This window comes from Nelumbo lutea, chromosome 8 (assembly GCF_056320005.1).
Source record: "Nelumbo lutea isolate HS-2025 chromosome 8, American lotus-T2T, whole genome shotgun sequence".
In the NCBI taxonomy this organism is placed as follows: Eukaryota; Viridiplantae; Streptophyta; class Magnoliopsida; order Proteales; family Nelumbonaceae; genus Nelumbo; species Nelumbo lutea.
In genome coordinates, this window is record NC_142691.1 from 28,386,983 (window position 1) to 28,406,633 (window position 19,651).

The window sequence follows — 19,651 nt, forward strand, 5'->3', positions numbered from 1 at the left end:
AGTAAATGGTTCAAACAATAACAAAGGAGTTGAACAAAAGAAAAGCAGCAGAAAGAATGATGGATGGAAAGATTAGGCTACCCAACAAGGTCTAGCAGAAAACATGCTACAGAACAGAGGAGTCCGGTGAAGAGTAGTGTTGGATGTCCACCTAAAAGGGCAATGAGACAAACATGTCTGCCTCCTCCCATACCGTTGAAGCAAGCGAGAGAAATGGTAGAAACGGAGACGGTTACATCTAAGCATGCGGGGAAACGAATGAGGAGGTGAAGGCAGGTTCTGTAAATTATGTAGCGCTCTGAGTTGGCATGGGAATTTGTCCTAATATTGAAAATGTTGAATTTAAATGCCATTTTGGGTTCTGTGTGGGTTGGCCTAGATTTCAAAAATCTGAAATGGGCTTATCCGTACTTTCCCTAGAAAAAACAAATGTGATAATGTGATCTTCAAATTAGATATAGAAAAAGCATATGACAGGCTCAACTAGGATTTTATTTTTAAAATCCTTTGCAAAGTTGGCTTCAATGAAAATTAGCCTAAGTTTGTTAAACTTGGTGTTTGCAAATATTGGTTCTTTATGCTTATCAATGGCTCTTCCATGGACTATTTTAAATCATCTAGTGGTTTGAGGCAAGGGGACCCTCTCTCCCCTAGTCTTTTTATCATTGTGGAAGAGGTTTTGAGTAGGGTTCTACCTACAATTTTTAGAATGGTCATGTAAACTATTATCAAATGCCAAATGGCTCCATATGTCTCTACCTCACAGCCTTTTACCAGATGATCCAATCATTTTTGTCAAGGGATAAAAAGGGACTTGAAGAACTTGATGGCTTTCTTATCAGCTTACGAGGAAGTGTCTAGTCAACAAATAAATAAGCAAAAATCTTTCATGATTTATGATAGGACTCCACTACATAGGTCGAAGATGTTTATAAGAGTTATTGGGTTCTCTAAGAAGAGTTTTCCTTTTATCTACCTCGGCATGCCCATTGGAAAAGATGTTTGAAGGTTAGGGATTTGAATTTTGAAATAATAAAATTTGGAATGGAGTAGAAGGTTGAAAGACTAAGGGCCCATTTGGCCTGCCTTTCTATGCAATCTTTTGGTTGTTTACAAGTTGAACAGACTGATTTTTGGTCTATTCCCATTTGGTTCACAGAAAATCTAGCTGCCAAAAGCTGGAGTGCCAAAAAGACGCAAGAAGCCCATTTTGGGCTGATTTTGGGAAGTTCCAAATGAAGCTTTTCGCGTCTTTCATGTTTTATTCTCGCGCAAAAAGACACGGAAAGATGTGTATATGTCAAACTAGCTTCGAGCTGCTCAGATCTTCATGCAAAAGCTCAATGCGTCTTTTGACTGTTAGAGCTACTAGAATATCTTCCCAAAAAAATTTGCTAAGCGGCCCCTAAATTTTTATCTTCAAGGGATAATATAATTCTGATTAAACATGTGCTTCAAAGTATGCCAATTCACATATCAAGTTCTTTAGCAAATTATTAATTTGCTAAATTCTTCTATAGGAATCTAGGGTGGCTTGGGGTTTTGGTGCAAAATATTATTGGTGTAGCTAGAATTCATATCCGTAAGCCTTGCAATGAGGGAATTTTGGGAATTTGATATCTACTTGATATGACTAAAGCTTTCATATCAAAAGTATGATTCAAGCTAGTTGAAAACAAGATCTTGCGGGCTTAATTTTTCGATTCTAGATATCTTGGCTCTTCACCTTTAGCAACAACTTCTCTAAATCCCAAGTGTTCTTGCTACCGTTAAGAAATCTTTATAGTTAAAGAGCCATCCCTCTCCTATAGTAAATGGCTTATTGGAAGTGATGATTTGTGGTTTTGGTTTCAAAACTAGTGAGGTAAAGGCCCTCTTTGGCTTTTAATTGAATTTAAATTGAGTGAAGTCTTTGGTAATGATAGTACCTGGAGCTTTCCTATTAATTTTAAAATTGATGACAACTTCCAAGGAGTAGCCTTCAATTCTAATATGAAGCTAACCAATGATATTGACCAACTAGCTTAGACCAGAGATTCCAATGGATAATTCACAATTAATTCAGCCTAGAATTTAAGGCCCCATTCGATTTTCGGTAAGTTACTTATCTAAGTAAATGCAGTTACTTGGGTAAGCTTTTTCTAGGAAACAATTACCCGAGTAAGTGCATTTACCCATGTTCTTTTATCGCTCATGTAAATAAGGCAATGGCCATTTTAGCCATAAAAATCCATTATTAAAAGGGGCATTTTTGTCCCATTCAAGTTTTGGCAACTTCCCCCTAGGTGGGAAAGTTATTTACCCACCTAGGAGATGGGTATCACACTTACCTATCCCTGGTCCCCACATAAATCCGAAAAAAGAACATGGGATTCTTGGTCAACGGGATTTTCCCATTGACCAACTTTCCCCCCTCTCAAAATCCAAAAAAAGAACGCCCTCTAATTAATACCCATGTAACATTAATTTAATTTGAAACCATGTAACATTGTCATATGGACAAAGCATGTTAGTGATGTGGGTCTTCCATAGAAAATTCAGTTTTTATGTGAAGGTTTAATTATAAACTGTCTTCTACCGGTAGCCAACTTCATTAAAAATAGGGGGGTTTCTATAGCTCCCAAATGCAAATTTTGTGGTGCCCTAGATCAAGAGTTTTTATCAACTCTTCTCCATTAGAGTTCTCGCTTCTAAACTGAGCACTAAGAATTTCTTTTAGAATTTTTTCTCTTTCTTCATGGTGTTTGGAAGCATGGGCACATTTTGGGACCGATTAAAAAAAAAAAAAGCCCATGCTTCCAAGATCTATTTTTTAACAAAAAAACGCTTTTTCCACGTAGACAGTGAGCAATACTATGATGTTTGGTTAGGTGATTTTCATCACCGTTTTTCATGTATATGCTAACAAGTAAGCATCATATAGGATACTCATCAGTCAACCATTAGGGGAAACGGTTCATCGATGCATGAAACGCCAAATTTGGCATTTGATGCATCAGTGGGGTCCCGGTTTTCGAGGCATGCCCATTTTTTAATAATCGGCTGAACCAAACAATGAGATACATGGGCGTTTGTTGAAACGCCTATGTGGATCCGACGTGGCACTATTTTTTGAAAAATGGCCACGGTTCTAAACATCCCCCTTATTGCTCTCTTTCTTTCTTGCAAATCTTTTCTCACTTGTTTCCCCTCACTTTCCTTATCAGAGAACTTGCATATTTAAGCTTGAATCAATAAAAAAAAATACTCATATAGCAGTTGCAAGCACTTTGTTCTTATATTAGAAATGTTTAGAGATCATTTCAGCATGTTTAATGATTTACCAGAACAGGAAATAACCATCAGAGGCTTTAAAGGTTCAAAATTAGAGAGTTAGGTGCAAACTATGCAAAGTAATTGACTATAAACTTTTAGTAGTCGATTAACACAAGATCCCAGTAGTTAAGGCTTGATAATTGACTCTCATGCATGACATAGAATCTATTTACTCTAGTATGTAATTGACTACCAGCTTCTTGTAGTTGACTACTAAGCATGCAAGGTTTTAAAAATCGGATTGGGCAAGCAACCGTTCTAGGGTTCTCGGGTCGAACAATCTAATTGGTCTGAACGGATGGCCCTTTTTAACAAGAAATAAATATTAAAAAAAAACAAAAAATGGCCAAAAACCATTATCTGGGTCGATGGTTCAACCGCTTAGGTCAATGGTTCGCTAACCAAATCAATGGTTTTTGACAAAAAAGTTGTTTTGGGGTAAAATGGAATTGGTACCGGTCAAGTGACGTCTTCCTAGTTTTTGGCCCGACCATTCGGTCTAGTCCGGTCCAATTTTGAAGACACTACTACTAAGTGCTACCAGGTTTTATTGTCACAATTAGTTAACTACTATCTCTTTGGAATCAACTACTAAGGATAAACCTTCTTATGTTGCTCTAGTAGTCAATTGCTAAGGCCAGGGAGTTGACTTCTTAGGTTTCCAAACTTGATTTTTTGAATTTTTTTGCTTCACTTAAACTATGAGAAAAAACCTTAGGCCCTTCTTAGGTTAGTCGTTGATCTCTAAGGCTTTGTCCTAACTAAAAGTAGGTCCAAGCTAAGTCCTTAGTGTGCACATTGCAACTAATTACATAAGGTCTTATGGAAATAAAATACATTTAAAAGCTCTTGACTTGTTTTCTTGTTCTTGATTTGATTGATTCCTTTCTGATGTAACCGTTTTCGGCCACGTATCAATGTTTTGTGATGTAAAATTTTTTGGCTAAGTACCTCGTTATTTGACCCAGTGGTGGCGTGCCTTAGTGATGAGCTACTTGGTGGTGAACTGCCTACTGGCGAACTGCTCGGTGGATAACTACTTGGGGGCGAACTGCCTGGTGGCGAACTGCCCGGTGGTGAACTGTCTGGTGGCGAACTGCCTGGTGGTGAAATCCCTGGTGGCGAACTGCCCGGTGGCGAGCTGCTCGGGGGCGAACTGCTTGGTGGCGAACTGCCTGGTAGCGAACTGCCCGGTGGTGAGCTGCTTAGTGGCGAACTGCATGGTGGCGAATTGCCTGGTGGCGAACTGCCTGGTGGTGAATTGCTTGGTGGCGAATTGCCTGGTGGCGAACTACCTGGTAGCGAACTGCTTGGTGGCAAACTGCCTGGTGGCGAACTACCTACTAGGCGACCGGTGACTTAGAGAATGTTGGAGCTCCCTGGTGTGGCACAATCCGACTGCCCTCAGCATGAGGTGGTCTTCTTTCCTTTGTAGGCTGTAGGAGCTGAGGGACCTGCGAGAACTTCATCTTTTCCTCCTCTTTGTAGGTGGCGGGAGCTGAGGGACCTGCAAGAACTCCATATTTTCCTCCTCTTTGTAGGTGACGGGAGCTGAGGGACCTCCGAGAACTCCATCTTTTCCTCCTCTTTGTAGGCGGCGGGTGCTGAAGGACCTGCGAGAACTGAATCAGAGGTCCCGGGGGTATTTTCCCAGTGGGGGCTCTCTGACGCTTAAGTTAGCACTCTTATTGTAGAGAGCTTTGAAGATAATATGAGAGAGCTAGAGAGCAGGGGTTACTTCCCTTTTTTCATCCCCCTCTCCTTTGGGGGGTGAGGTCTTTATATACCGGAGTCCTCGCGGGTTAGGTGGGTGAAAAGCCTCCAAACGGTAAGACTCGTCGCATCTTGTCAGAACCGGGGTACGGTGGTGAACTCCTCAAGGTCGTCAGGCTGGCGCTTGTGTCAGGCGGCCAGGTCGGCGCCTAGGCCGGATTGTCAGGGGGGCGCTTGCGTCAGTCAGCGGGTCAGTGTCTAGGCCAGGTTGTCAGGTCGACACCTGTGTCAGCCGACGGGTCAGTGTCTAGACCAGGTCATCAAGCTAGCGCCTGTGTCAGTCGGTGGGTCAGTGTCTAGACCAGATCATCAAGCTGGCACCTGTGTCAGTCGGCGGGTCAGTGTCTAGGCCAGGTTTGTCGGTGGGCACCTTATGGGCGGCTTGGCCGGATCATGCGCTAGGCTGGTTCAGGTTGGCCAGGTCGTGCAGGCCGCACGCAGTTCGCACAGGTCGTGCACAGTTCGCGCAGGCCGCACACTAGGCCGCACGCAAGTCGCGCGTAGGTCACGCCAGGCCGGCCAGATTGGTGCCCGGGTGGGTCACCAACTTCGTAAGTTTGTTGGCTGGGATGTTTTCCTAGTTGTCACGAGGTGCCACGTGTCACAATTTCATTGGAGGGCCAAATCTGCCCTCATCAATAGCCCCCACTCCCAAGCTGATAGTAACTCAACAAAGGGAGTAGATTTCTTTTGGCCTGTAAGTCGAAGAGCTAGTAAGTGCTGATCCAATTACTAGTGTGGCCCGTAGGCTTTGGGAGCGACTCGTAGTCTACTCTTCTTTGACTTTTGCCCGTGCCGGAGAGGCGATCGGGTCTTTAGTAGTAATGTGGCCCGTAGGCTTTGGGAGCAACCAGTGGTCTACTCTTTTCTAACTTTGCCCGTGCCGGAGAGGCGATCGGGTCTTTAAGTAGTAATGTGGCCCGTAGGCTTTGGGAGTGACCAGTGGTCTACTCTTTTCTAACTTTGCCCGTGCCGGAGAGGCAACCGGGTCTTAAGTAGTAATGTGGCCCATAGGCTTTGGAGTGAGTAGTGGTCTACTCTTTTCTGACTTTGCCCATGCCGGAGAGGCGACCGGGACTTAGGTAGTAATGTGGCCCGTAGGCTTGGCCTGCATCAGCTTCGTAATGCCGGTCACCTACTCCTACAAGAAGCTACTAGGGGCTCGACCTTTGGGGGCAGCACTACTAACTTTAGGTTGCCAGCTCACACGGGAGCCTTGGAAGGCTCGACCGGTAAGGGCGCCTATGTAGTCAGTTGGCCGCCAACTCCCGCGGAAGCCACAAAGAGCTCATCTTTGTAGGGGGGACCTTGCGGAGAGGACTGATGTGGCATTATCTGAATTGAAAGTAAGGTTGGTAGAGCTACTTAGTCTGTTAGCTCCCTGCATAGTCTCTGAGTTCATAAAAAACGTAAACTATAAAGCGATAGCTTCAATTTCTAAAAAGTGAGGACTTAGCTTTGGCAAGATGAGAACTTAGCTTTTGTAGGATGAGAACTTAGCTTTTTGTACCGTGTTCCCACAGACGGCGCCAGTTGATGTAATCGTTTTCGGCCACGTACCAATGTTTTGTGATGTAAATTTTTTTGGCTAAGTACCTCGTTATTTGACCCGGTGGTGGCGTGCCTTAGTGATGAGCTACTTGGTGGTGAACTGCCTATTGGTGAACTGCTCGGTGGAGAACTGCCTGGGGGCGAACTGCCTGGTGGCGAACTGCTTGGTGGCGAACTACCTGGTGGTGAACTGCCTGGTGGTGAACTGCCTGGTGGTGAACTGCCTGGTGGCGAACTGCCCGGTGGCGAGCTGCTCGGTGGTGAACTGCCTGGTGGCGAATTGCCTGGTGGCGAACTGCCTGGTGGCGAATTGCTTGGTGGAGAATTGCCTGGTGGCGAACTGCCTAGTAGCGAACTGCCTGGTGGCGAACTGCTCGGTGACGAACTGCCTACTAGGCGACCGATGACTTAGAGAATGTTGGAGCTCCCTGGTGCGGTGCAATCCGACTGCCCTCAGCATAAGGTGGTCTTCTTTCCTTTGTAGGCTGCGGGAGCTGAAAGACCTGCGAGAACTTCATCTTTTCCTCCTCTTTGTAGGTGGCAGGAGCTGAGAGACCTGCAAGAACTCCATCTTTTCCTCCTCTTTGTAGGTGGCGGGAGCTGAGGGACCTCCGAGAACTCCATCTTTTCCTCCTCTTTGTAGGCGGCGAGAGTTGAATGACCTGCGAGAACTAAATCAGAGGTCCCGGGGGTAATTTCCCAGCGGGGGCTCTCCGACGCTTAAGTTAGCACTCTTATTGTAGAGAGCTTTGAAGATAATATGAGAGAGCTAGAGAGCAGGGGTTACTTCCCTTTTTTCATCCCCCTCCCCTTTTGGGGGTAAGGTCTTTATATACCGGAGTCCTTGCAGGTTAGGTGGGTTAAAAGTCTCCAAACGGTAAGACTCATTGCATCCTGTCAGAACCGGGGTACGGTGGTGAACTCCTCGAGGTCGTCAGGCTGGCACTTGTGTCAGGCGGCTAGGTCGGCGCCTGGGCCGGGTTGTTAGGGGGCGCCTGCGTCATTCGGCGGGTCAGTGTCTAGTCCAGGTTGTCAGGTCGGCGCCTGTGTCAGTCGGCGGGTCAGTGTCTAGACCAGGTCGTCAAGCTGGCGCCTGTGTCAGTCGGCGGGTCAGTGTCTAGGCCAAGTTTGTCGGTGGGCGCCTTATGGGCGGCTTGGCTGGATCGTGCACTAGGCTGGTCCAGGTCGGTCAGGTCGCGTAGGCTGCATGCAGTTCACACAGGCCGCGCGCGCGCCGCGCAGGTCGCGCGTGCCGCGCGCAAGTCGCGCCAGGGCGGCCAGACTGGTGCCCGGGTGGGTCACCAACTTCGTAAATTTGTTGGTTGGGTGTTTCCCTAATTGTCATGAGGTACCATGTGTCACAATTTCTCTGAAGGGCCAAATCTGCCCTCATCACTTTCCTTCATGGAAGGAATCTTTTCTTTTATTTGTTCACACTTAGTCCATTTAAAGAAACAAATGAAATGTTAGCACAATTATCCTTTAAAGACATTATACTAACACAACTCAACTTACAGGGTCATGGATGATTACCAAATCAAAGGGATTATGTAAAATAGCAAGTTGGAGGTTGACATGAACTAGTATTGTCACAAGTCAATAACTAGTATGGTCACATGTCATTGATCCCGTCTACTAGGTCAATAACTAGTTGACAACACATTTTTAAATAGAGGGCTAATGAAGTATAAGTGTTTCAAAATAGTTAACCTACCCTATGGATTTTTTTTTTTGTTTTACAAAAATGTGTAGACCAATTATTTATTTATGTTTTAAAGATTTTTGGAAAATAAATATACATGAATGAAGGATTTTGTAACCAAAGGAAATAAGCATTTGATGTGCAGATTAAACAAGCCAATTTATGGCTTAAAGAAAGCCTCCTGTTTGGTATTTTCCTGGCTTTTTATCATGCTCATTTGATCAACTATATACACCATATTTAGATTCCAATCGTGTTCATCAGATTGAGATATAGTGTGTAATTAATAAATCAGACATAAAATAATTCTAATTTGTTGATAAAATGAACAAAAGATTGTGTATTATGGATAAAGTATCTTAACATATAGAACTTGTATGTAGGAACCTTCTTTTTTAAGCACAAGCCGTTTTAGCTCAGCCGGTAGAGCGCATGGCTTTTAACCATGTGGTCGTGGGTTCGATTCCCACAGACGGCGATTTAATGTTTTATTCCTTGATCTTATTATATACTATGAAAAGCCCTGTACTTTGTTTTGCGATAAAGACCTTGAGACAAATACTCCCTTGCAATTCCCATACTACCCTTATCCTTGTAGACAATTCACCATACACGAACAGCAGATCCAAAACCCAAATGCAACAGGGTCCTGTTCTATTGTCCGCTGGACTGATGGAAGAATGGGCAAAGATGAGAGGAGAGAGAGTATGTGTGTGTCTCGTCAAATACTATTGAAGTCGTTTTCATGGAGGCAGCGATGAAGTTTCAGGAGACAGAGTATGTGTGTGTCTCTTCTGTAAATCTGTAAGGTCAATCTAAGAGAACCAAAAACAGATGAAAACGAAAACGAAGATATGAAGAAGATTTCTTACTGTTCTTCTTGTTTTCTTCTTCCACTTCCAAGTTGTTGCCTGAATCTTCAGAACGCTGCAACTGAGTTCCTAGCGGAATCCGTTTTAAAGCACCAAATCAAAGTTTACGACATTTCCGCGTTTAGCAGGAGAATCCATTATCGTGTTTCTTCTCCTTATCATCTTCTCTCTCTCCTGAAACTTCATCGCTGCCTCCATGAAAATGACTTCCATCGTATTTGACGAGACGCACACTCTCTCTTCCTCCGAATCGGAGAAGGTGCGACACGTGATGTACTACGATTCTCTCAACAAGCCAACTAACACAGTAACACTAATATTGTTCTTCGCTGAGATTTATTCTTTTAAGTTTTTCCACTACACTTCCTGGAGTAAGCTATTAGAATCAGAGCGTGTGGCAGGTGCGGACAGGGCATGAAACACCGCTGCGATAATGGCTTATGGAAAGGGAAAGGCAGGGAGCTTTCTGATTTTCTGTTTGGCCTGAAGAAGGTCTCGCACCTCCTAGAGCTCCAAAGTTTGGGAGAATTAAAACTCTTTCGAGCCAGATCTAACTGATGAAGGGAGCTTCGATGCCGCTGTCTCCGGATGCGAAGTGGTCTTCCACGTCGCTACTCCAGTCCACTTTGCTTCTACGGATCCTGAGGTCTTCAACGCACAGCTGCTCTGTCTGAACAACAATTATTGCTTTTCTTCTTTTTTTTTTTTTCAAGTTAATAACAATTAAGGATTAATTTTAGAGTGAATTGTTTAAAACTCCCAAATTAATGTTGTTGATTGAAACAGAATGACATGATGAAGCCAGCAATTCAGGGAAGGTTAAGTTTTGCCAGAGACTCGACAATTCTGTCCGAGACGAAGTGATTCGCTCCTGGAAACATGTGAAGGACAAAACTGGGGAGAACAAAGTGAGGGAAAAATATTTCGGAGGTGGAGAACAGCAGCGGCAGTAATCCCCGATCTCTCTTTATCTCCCCTTATCTCCGCTGCTGTTTGTGTATCGTGAAATGGGGAAGATGAATAGTGTTTTTCTTATTATAAGGGTAATTTAGAGATTAAAAAATATTGTAACCGCAGATTTCAACGGAAAGATAAAGGAAGGGGGTTTTTGTTTCACGGGCATAGTAAGGGGGTCTTTATTATAAAACAAAGTATAGGGATAATAGAGGAGGGTGTTTATCATTTACCCTAAATTATAATTATTTTTAAATACAAAAGGAAAACTGGTATCTCATTGAACTTGAACGTGTTAACAGTTCAACTGGATGGACACCAAGTCAACAGCTTTTGTAATAGAATGGGTTAAAGGTAGACCCAAATCGGGATTATAACAGCACCACCGGTCTGACTGGTTAGACCGATACTGGGTTGAAAACACTGCTGCATTGAAGATTAAGGTGAATCTATATTCAATGCAATTGTAGATTGATTGGATCGCTTTAATCAGATTAAATTCAAATTTGAATTTGAACAAATGGATACCTTTTTTTTGACAAAAAATGGATATCATTTGCACAACGCTTACTCAAACATCAAATTATATTCTAAATAGATCAAACCCACAATTGAGAAAATGGTTTTATAATGGAATTTCAGGTCCAAACACACTAAGCCCCAAATTTGTGAACCCGGGTTGGGTTGGGAGTTTTTAAACTTTCAATGGACCTGAGCCCACACCAAAGCCTTCCTTTTGTTTTTTTACACAACAATATTGAGTAAGAAACCTAGCATTTACACTTGTTCTATGGAAAGGATTAAGTAGGTACAGCTAGGGTTATGACCAAAAAAGTAGGTAAATATCTTGAAACCTAAAGAAAAAACATTCCATTTAGTAAGGCTTTGTTTGCAATGCAAACCTAAATCGGATACAAAATCTGCACCTCGTTTAGTTTTGCATGTATTTGTTGGTAATAGACATTTTCATGGGCCAATTAGCTTGATGCATGTTCTAAGATGGGCTTGGACATAATTTTAGGCCCGTGGGCTCGGGTTTAAAACACCAAGTCAACCTTTTTTGGTTGGGCTCGGGCTTGGGCCCAGGGTTCGGACTTTATATGAGGTCAGGTTTGATTCTGAATGTATTTTGTTAATATAGAGACAAAGCCTGGCCCAAACCCAACCTAGCCCGGCCCGTGAACAAATCTAATGGTAATTATGATTAGCACTTTCATTTGATACAAAATCTGTACTTTTGTACCATTTGCACTCATTAAGTGCACAAATTATCCATCTCAAACACATGCAAAATTTGTGGATTTGAACTTAGGACCACCATCCTTCTACCTCAATTCTTTGTCATATGAAATGGGGATACATCATCTATCTTCGTTCTTAAACAGATAATCCTCCTCCTACCACTATTTTATTGCATGTAAGGTTCAAGTTTGAATTCGATTTAAACTCTATTTACTAGTTTGAGCTTCATTCAATTAAATATTTGAAGTTTGGCTTGAAACTTGAAAATAAATATATTTTATGTTTTATATAATATATATTATAAAATATATTTTTATATTCTATAATATAAAATTATAGAATAATTAATTTACCCTAATATCCAAACTAGATTTAAACTCAATTGGAACCAAACTTTACTCAAGCCTAATTGACTTGAGCCCCAAATATTCGATTTGAACTCCTGTAGCCCCACCGTGTATTGATAACATCTCCTCATGAATAACCAGGGGTATTTCCAACGCTCAATCGTGTGGATAAAAATGTGGGAACAAGTCATGGGTAGCAGATTCGAGAACACGCATGCGATGATTGCAGAGTTGGTGCCAAAATTTAGATAAGAATTTTTATTTTATTAAGTTAGATGTATGGCATGATCACATAGGACAAAATACCATGCTTTTGAGTTTTGGAAATGTTATTATCATGCCAAACTTCAAGTTTTAAAAAATCTTTTTTTTTTTTGCGTATTAAAGATATTGTAATTAAATTAATGGGGCATTATAATTATGCAAAAGCTGGGGTAAGGGGACACCAACAAACGCTCCCAACATTGTCCCAAATAGCTACTCTCCCATGTTCCTGTGCTGGGGCGTTTGTTGTGAGCAAAGCATATAAAATGCGTTGTTGAAGGCGTGAAGCAAATATTTAGGCTCTCAGTTTGCAAATGTTTGCGTACGGCATTTATAGTCTTTATTTACTTTATATTTATATTCTTCCAAAGTTGAGTCTAAAAATGATATTGATGTGGGTTAGCTTGGCCCAGCCCACATAGGGCTAGAAGGCCCAATTCATTAATGCTTGCTAATGTCAATCACAGTAAACGATATCTATTGACAGTTATTGCCTTGGTACGGAGTCAATCACTTAACTATTTAGCATACCGCCAAGGCCTGTACTCTGACCTCGTATGGCTTTCATCCAAGGCACTCATTTCTACCTACCACCTGTATGTTTAATAATAAATAAGAGGTAACTTCCCCTGAAAAGGGACTAGAATAGAGTAACTCCAACATTTACTCACTCATTTACTTCTTGCACGCACATTACCTGCCAAGCATTAATTCTGGGAGATCTGGTGCATCCGAGGACTTTCTTCAAAAGGACTCTTGCATTTTCCCTAGCTTCACACCTCGTACTAGCTTGAGCGTCGGAGCCTCCGCCTCGGGTCTCCACCCCGAGGCCTTTGACACTCTATCTTGTAGTGCCTCATGTCACCAGGGACCTCACCTCAGCCAGTAGTCCTCGGCTACCATAATCCTCGCCTCGGTTTGCTGTCATCGGCATCGGTCAACCTCTTTTGAAGCCTCAGGTTCCTCGGATAACTCTCAAAACTTGAAGAGTAAATTTACCTCGTTGCCCTCGGCCAAACCGCACGGCAACAATTGGTGCTGTCTGTGGGAATTCGTTGCTAAGACGACCCCCACTTTAGGATAAACAATAATAACACTCTAAGATCATCCAAAATTCCTGTAAAATTGGAATCCATGGTGAGGAGAGCCAGGAACACCCCAAACCTGGTTACCTACGAACAGTTTTAGGCCGTTCTTGATAGTTTGGATCACCTCACTCAACGAATGGAAGAAGTTTGCCTCTGAGCAGGAGGTCCCACTCAAGGTGACCACCCCACTGGGGTGTCAAAGGATCAAGGTCAGTGTGAGAACATCGAGATACCGGCCCTCGGCCATGGTAATCTACTGGTCGAATCATAGAATCTGGCAATAACTACCTCCCAGACTCACCTCGAAGGAATGTCTATCCTCCGAGCCAAAGGGAGAGTGTGCCCACTCAATCCGAAGACACTCATCAATCTTCGGAGTAGCACCACCGTCATCGTAGGGAAGTCCCCCAAGATGATGGCAGGCAGTTCGACTGCCCGAGAGTTCGCTCCCAAGGTGAGAGTCGACAATATCTCACTCCACCTCCCATCTCAGACCTTAGGGACATTCTGAATTAGCATCGCACCCAGAGAGGAGCACGCGACCATGCCTCGGAGTATTTGGGAGTCCGAGCCGATGCCCATCGGGCCTGCGAAGACAAGAGTAGGGCCCATGCCCATGCCGACCTAGGGATCATCAAGTTGCGAGCTGAGATTGAGGCTGTCAAGGACGAGCTCCACCAGGTTAAGGAGAGCCGAGCCGATGCCTCAACCAGTCATGGTAGCTTTGCCGGTCGCATGGACGCATTCACCTAGGAAATCATCTCGGAGCCTCTTACCCCACAGTTCAAGGCTCCCACACTGGAAATGTACGATGAAAGCACAGACCGCGATGACCACCTGGAGGGTTTAGAGCACTCATGATAATGTACGACTTTTCCGATACCTTGACATGCTGGACCTTCCAGGCTACCTTTAGGGGAGCCGCTTGCCGTTGGTTCTCCACTCTTCCTCCTCAATCAATCAGCTCGTGGGAACAATTTACAACCTTATTCCTCGCCCGTTTCATCAATAGCAGGCAATGCCAGAGGAGCGTGGTCTCTCTGATGTTGCTCAAACAGGAGCCCGATGAAAGCTTGCAGTCTTACATCGACCGCTTCAAGAAAGAAGAGCTCGAAGTTTGAGACCTCGACCCTATGGTCTCCATGCATGTGGCCATCAATAGACTCTACCTCGACTCGGTTCGCAAGTGTTCGGTTGCCAAGGCCCCGCTGAAGACCAAACTATAATTCCTCAAGAAGGCCTAGAAATACATCGTGGCCAAAGAGTCTTCGGTCAGAGACAACCAAGCAAGAGCAGTCGAGCACCTTAACGGGCGCTCGGAGAAGAAGAGGAAAAGTGGAGACCAGCACCACCCTAGAAACAATGGCGGCAAAGACAACAAGAAGCCCGCCACCCTGGCCTACAGGGATTGCACGCCACTCAACTCCACCTGCACCCAAATTTTGATGTAGATAGGGGAAGAGAAGTTTGTGAAGTGGCCAACGAAGTTGAAGTGGAACCCCAAGAGGGGGAACCCTATGAAGTACTGCAAGTACCACCGCGACACCAGACACGACACCGAGGACTACCACGATCCGAAGAATGAAATAAAGTCCCTCATTTGTCGGACACCTCAAGCAGTTCTTCGAAGGAGAGGTCGGCGCCTCATCATCCCAACAGTAGCAACACCAGCAAGTGACAGGCGTCATCGAAGTCATCACCGGGGGCATGGCCTCGGGTGGAGCCTCGACTTCGGTTCAAAAAGCTTATGCCAGGCAACTCAACATCTAGGAGCCTGCTCCGAAGAAGCAGAAATACCCGGACACTCCACAGAGGCCGAGATGTTCACATGCCCTCGTCTTTACTGATGAAGTCCTAGAGGGGGTTATTGTCCCCCATGACGATGCCCTCATGGTCGTAGCCATCATCTCCAATTTCATGGTGAAGAAGATTTTGGTGGATAGCGGCTCATCAGCCGACATAATTTTCTATGACACCTATGAGAGAATGAAGCTCGCGCTAGTGAGGCTCCAGCCAGCTGACGCTCCTCTCGTTGGCTTCTCTGGCAGCATCACCAGGCCAAAAGAAAATATTACCCTGTTCATCATGGTGGGGACAGTGCCACACCATGTGACTTGGATGCATGAGTTCCTAGTGGTGATGGTTGCCTCTCCCTAGAATGCGATAATGGGAAGACCAACCCTTCATGCACTAAGGGCTGCCATGTCTTCTTATCACCTGGCCAATACAACGTGGCAGCACTAAAAGGAAAAAATAAGGAGGCATTATCATTAGAGAGCCTCAACCTCGCGAACAACCAGCCCGGCCCCATCCCGATGCCATTCCAAGATAGGAGCCCATATTCGCTAACATGTGATATTGAGACAGTCCAATGGACGGCACAAGTTGCCAAACCTAAACAACAAAGGTTTGTTTTTTCTTTAATATTTAAATGGTGGTAAGGAGGATTGAATCAAATTTGGACGGGTCAAATCCGACAAGAATTCTTGATACCTCAATTCAATCGGATGTTAAATGATATCTGAAACATGAATTTAAATTCGTTTTGTTCACATATCCAATTATAAATAGATTTGCCAAAATACCTAATCCCACTTAATGGGAAACAATTTTAACACAAAAATGGTATTATATATATTCGAATCCCATACAAATAAATCAGATTAAATCAAATCCATTTACAGCCTTACAATTGGAATAGAAGGTGGGACAGGCCATGATACATTTGCACCCCCTAAGCTTCATACTTAATTTTTTTATTTTAAAATTAAAAAAAAACCACAAATTCTAAAAGGATTAGAAAACAATATGAAAATTCTAACGTGAAAAACTGCATTTTAGATTTTAGAATATAATATAGATCCCAAAAGTGGAATTTAGCTATTGAATCTTGATAAGAATATATAAGGGGTCGAAATATACATAGAGGTGTAAATCGGCCTAGCACAGCCCAGCCTGCAGCCTGGCACAGCACAGCCCATATATAATATATATTATACAACAATATATAGTATATAATATATCAATAAAACAAATATTTTTTTTTAATTTTATTATACTAATTTATTTAATTATTGTATATATAAGCAATTGTATACATAAAATTTATATACAAATAAAATTTTAAATTTTTTGTCAATTTTTTTAAATAAATAGTTTTGGCCCGATGCACGGCCCAAACTGGCCCAAGGCTTGGCCCACAGGCAAGCCCAGCCCGCGGCATGGGCCCACATGAGCCTGGGTTATGGGCCATGCCAGGCTAACCCCCAAAATTTTCATTGGAGAGGGCGGCACGGCCCGTAACAATCCACGAACTGTGTTATGCTGACCCGGCCCGACCCACTTTACACTTCTAAACAGACATAGTGGTCTAGTTTCCTTGTGTCCCCAAACCGCTATAAATCAGAATTCAACTTTGGTCAGATAAAATCGTTCGAACAATCTTTATAGCCTTGCATTAAGAATATCTCCCTACTTGTGTGTTTTATTTCATGGGTAAATATTCTTAACACAAGCTTACAAGAGGCCTGAGCAAATCCAAACTCAACAAATCAGTGGTGCTAAGGTAACTGGTTGTAGCAGATATTTGGTATTAAATCTGGCTGTCACCGAGGTTCGAGACCAGAGGATTGTGGGTAAAGGGGACTTTGTTAATTGGGCAATAATAGCAGTAGTGCAATTGAGATAATGTTTAATTGGGAATTTGTTAAATTTTCAATGGAGCCGAATCATCATTCAAATCTAAAATAGTTGAAATTCTTCAAATCGAGCAATTCGATTTATAAACCTATTTTGAAGGAGTCCGGATCTAATAGGCCTAATATTATAAGCACATTTAACAAGCACTTGATAAATATTCTAATAACTGTCGAAAGTTGTTTTGAATACTTTTTTTCAAGTGTAGGGTGAACCGGTGAAGGTATTTTAACAGTCCTTTGAAGAGGATATTGTCAAAGGTGGGTCATAACAGTCCTCTTCAGTTGATACCTCCCACTCTACCTTAGCCACAAGTTTCATTAAAAAAAATGGAAAATGAATATTTAGATCTTTGTGCAAGCCACCTTAATTAATGTTTATATATATATATAGTGACATCTATGTAATCCAACTTGATGGATTTGTAATTTTGTTCCTTGATGATGCACCACTTATCAATGTCTCTCAATGATCTCAGGAGTTAGGCCTACCTAATCTCAAGCATCAAGATAAGAGTGGCTCAAATAAGGTATGAGATGGTCACTAGACATCACTCTCAATGCCCATTTGAAATAACTCAGGTTTTTTATTCACTTTTCCTATTCACTCTTTACTCGTCGTGAGTTGCAGTCAGTGGATCCCAATGTAAGTGCTGAACTCTGAGTACAGCAGTCTTTAGCTTTCCAAAGTGGATCCTACATAAGCCTTTATGTTATGTTTGGAGAAAAATCCATCAAGCCAAAATTCTCTGAATTAGTAATTTTTTGGACTGTTGGCTTCAATTTCTTTTGATAATTTAATCAAAGTGCCTCAAAGCTAGGGGTGGATTCGAGCCGAGCCGAGCCGAATAGTATCAGGTTCGAGCTCGGCTTGAGACTATTCTACAAGGCTTGAGCTTGTGCTCGGTTTGAGCCAGAACCTTGAGCTTGAGCTTGATTTTGAGAAAAAATATTTTATAAAACTAAAAATTATATATTAAAATAAGAAATTATAATAATTAATAATTATAATATTTTTATTAGATATACTATTTTCTATAATTTTATTATATATATATAAGAGTCGCGAGCTCTAATAGGCTCAAGCTTGGCTCGTTTAATAATCGAGCCATTGAATTGGGCTCGAGCTCGGTTGAAATCGAGTCGAGCTGAGCTCGAGCAGCTCGTGAAAAGCTCGTCTCATTGCCATCCCTACTCAAAGCAACTGACAGGTTTAATGTTCAATTCAGTTCTCCAAAATGAGCATTTAAAGTCAATGGAGATGGAGAAACCCATTGAACTGTTAACTCTTAGTCTTACGGACATTGAACTATTTTAGGTGGTGTTTTGTAGTGTAGATATTCTACATGGCTCTAAAACACTCCATGGATCAATCTACACCACCATAAATTGGATTAGGATGATTAGTATATACAACGTCATAAATGATTATAAAGTTTTGTTTTAAATTTTGCTAACAATACATCTACACCATAATACTGAACATGTTATTAAGTGTCATGGTTCAGATCATGTGATTTCAACCACCATCCAACACACCACACCTTCACCTTATAGAGAGACCACACTAGTGAACACTCCCTCAGTGATTGGGTTACAGGTTAAATAGACTTTTGGCTTAACTGTTTGGCTAAGTCAAATAAAAATATAAATAAAAGTATGAAACTAGTCAACTATATAATTGATGTAGGCGCACATGGCAGGCCCCAGATTACACCAAATGGCATTAGTCGGATGAAATCCTAGCCGTCCATCTCTAATTGCCTCCAACCATTCCATGGCAAGGTCAGCTATAAAAGGGGGTGCCCATTAACATTAGACTCCCAAAGAAACCAAATCCATATGTAGTTCTTGATGTGGCTCCATCAAAATCAAACTTAATGATACCCAAAGGAGGTTTGATCTAATAATATGCTCTAGGGTTAAACTGTGTTGACTCATGGATACTGCTTACTAGTGAACTGAGGATAGTATTTGAGTTGTAGGAGCTTGCCATGGACTGGGCTCTTTGGATGGTGTACAGATTTCCTACTCACTTTCTCTACCTGCACCCTATTTACAATACATTGCAACTTTACACCTCACAATACAATATGGCAATATGTAGCTACAATTCAAGGTCAGTAGATTGCAGGTAGAGAGTAGTAGGGGGGGGGGCATATACATGCATACATACATACATACATACATATAATAAAAATAAGAATATTATACATAATAAAAAGTATTATTTACAATATTTTTATATATAATAACTATTTTTTTTATAATTCTTCATTTTATATGTTAAATAAAAAATAATTATATATATATATATATATATATTTATTTATAAAACATTTGACTTATAGTTGAAATTAAACCGAATTGAACTTGAACTTACGAGCTTTTAACTCAAGCTAATTCGAACTCAAGTCTCTATCTTGAATTAAGCTCAAACCTAATAGTTTATTGTCAAGCCGAACTTGAATAGCCAAATATTCGGCTCGGCTTGAATCCATCCTTATTAGAGTATGGGTAAGAAATCTGATTTGCTTTGGATGATCTCTTCCAAGAAGTTCTTCAGCCCAATTCATAATAGATCACTAGCTATGAATGCACTATAAAATGGCCCATGCTCTACATGGGGAAATTCTTTTAATTTTTTATAGGATCATTTACTAAAATACACCCTATAGTTTTATGAATTTACTAAAACCAATCCTATAGTTTGTGTTTTGCTAAAACATCCCTTATATTTTCTAATCAATTTGCTTAATTGACCTTCCCTTAGATGAAAGTGGAAAATGACAGTTTTAACTCTAACATCCATTCAAATAAACTTAATCAAAAGAAACTAAAAACAAAA

General features: G+C 42.0%; 1 non-coding gene across 1 annotated transcript; it reads left to right on the plus strand.

The window, feature by feature from the left end:
• The first annotated feature begins 8,746 nt into the window (after window positions 1-8,746).
• TRNAK-UUU (transfer RNA lysine (anticodon UUU)) lies at window positions 8,747-8,819 on the plus strand. Its single transcript has one exon. It is a non-coding gene; the product is annotated as a tRNA-Lys (tRNA).
• Window positions 8,820-19,651: the final 10,832 nt, after the last annotated feature.